Source organism: Ovis aries, chromosome X (assembly GCF_016772045.2).
Source record: "Ovis aries strain OAR_USU_Benz2616 breed Rambouillet chromosome X, ARS-UI_Ramb_v3.0, whole genome shotgun sequence".
NCBI classification, from domain to species: Eukaryota; Metazoa; Chordata; class Mammalia; order Artiodactyla; family Bovidae; genus Ovis; species Ovis aries.
Genome location: NC_056080.1, coordinates 76,788,169 through 76,790,394, shown reverse-complemented (window position 1 = coordinate 76,790,394; position 2,226 = coordinate 76,788,169).

The window sequence follows — 2,226 nt, the reverse complement described above, 5'->3', positions numbered from 1 at the left end:
TACTAGAAATAAGATAATTTTGCAGGATTTAATTTTTAAGTAGGAATTTTCCTTTTGAATTCATCCCCAATCCCTGGCAAAGATATTTGCTATGATTCCTTTTATCTGGAATTATTCTTTCCCCTGCTCCTGTAGGCCATTACTTCAGACAATCACTCCTATTTTTGTGTCTATAGATTCAAGTCTGCACATATGTTGCAAACTGTTCTGAGTGACCCTGGGCAAGAGCTATGTAGGAAATTCCTCCTGAAAATGTGTTTGGCTCAGTATCAAGTGTCCCTTTTGTTGCTGACGCCCTGTGTATATCACTCAGATCCCTTAAATAGCCGCTTTTTGTGGCCCTGATATTTTTGGTCTAGGATTTTTGTTCCCCAGTCAGCAAGCCTGGGTTTCTGATCTCTGCTAATTGTTTTCCTAGATCTAATCCACTTTCTGGACCTTATTTTTGTTCATCCTGCAGGATTTGGATGATGCAACTTAATGTCTGGAAGTGAGCTGAGAGGCCATCTAGTCTAACTTCATTTTATAGAGGGGTAAACTAAATACTTGACCTCTTTTTTTTTTTTTTTTCCTCTCTGGCAATGTCATATCTGTCTTTTTCTCTTGGTCTTAGATGACCTCCTTGAAATTCTCTTCTGCCTTACTCAAAATATTATCACTCTTACAGTCTAATAAAATTCCCAGCCAGGTACTCTCCCAATCCTTTCAAGTCTCTGAATTACAACTGTCATAACACAAACTTTGTGGGCAAAGACATGAGATAATTCTTAAGGTAAAATATTTTATTGTGATAATATCTCAACCACATGATATGAAGGCATGAACCTTGAATGTGTACTACCTAGACAAATCATAACTAAATATACAATGTATTCAAAACATCTACTAAGATAGGAGCTTAACAGTAGAGGAAAAATTAAAAAAAAATTCCTCTGAAACTGTTAAAAATACCAAAGGGATGAATATTCCTTTAGAAAACAGAATGAATAACTTTGTATACAAGGTCATAAAGTTGTAGACATTTCAAGGATAGCTAAAACAAAGCTATTGTGTATAACTTAAAAATAATCTTTGCTAGAGACTTTTAGTTAGAAAATTAATGTAAAATAGACTCTTTTATTCCATAAGAATTCAGTAAAAATATTCTGTCCTACCTGAGGAGAACCTATTCATAGGGGTACTTAGCTTTCTTACATTGCTATTTGTGTTATTTTTTGTCTCTTTCAGTCATGAGGAACAAAGGATATAAGGACTTTTTCATTGCTTGAGTTTCAGAAAGGCAAACCAAAATCATCCTTGTGCCTAGCAGGAAGCAATTAAAGAACAAATTGCTTCTGTCACTGTGAGGTAGATGTAGGAGTCAAAAAAAAGACCTGAATATAATTTCATAATTCAGGCAATCCCGGTCATATATACCAAGGGAATAAACAGAATTGGAAAGAGTAAAGTTTTTATGTGTGTATGTATGTTTGTATAAAAAGTTCAGCAAAATCAGCTAAGGAAGGTATAATCTAGGACATATCGAAATTTGAAATGTGATATTTGTTCCTTAAAGTGCCAAGAGCATAAAAGATAAGTCATTAGTTCAATGTTCCATAACTAATAAGTGGAGAGGCTAAGATTTTAATGCAGAGGCTGACTACAAAGTTATCTAGGCTGTTAACCACTGTGCTATATTATCTCTAGTATATAAACCATGCCTTTAATTATCCTGGGTCTTTTCCTGCTCTGACTCTAGCACTTGCAGTAGAAGCTTCTGACAATTTGGGAATGTGTCAGTGCATACAGACAAAATCTCTAACTGCACAGATGACGTTTTTATGCCAGACTTTTCATGAAGAGATCAGATTTTTTTTTTTTTTTTTTTTTTTGCTGAGAACTATAGGAGTCAGCTAGAATCTACTCTTATGTGGTATTAAACACCTACAGGGTATACTCCTACAAGACTTTCAGGTTGACTAAAGAAGGTTTTCAACAACCTGAAGCCCATTGATATTCAGGACTATGTGGCATATGACACAAAACATTAAACCTCTCAGAAACTCTTTCAGGACCAGCTTCTAAATTAGGTTGTGGCCACATCTTCCACAGAAGTGTCTGTGTGCCAGGGACTTACTTCTGATTAGGTTATCAAGGTAGAGGAAACTACATGTTTTGTTTTGTTTCTGTTCTTAGTCACTCAGTAGTGTCTGACTTTTTGAGACCCCATGGACTGTAACCCACCAA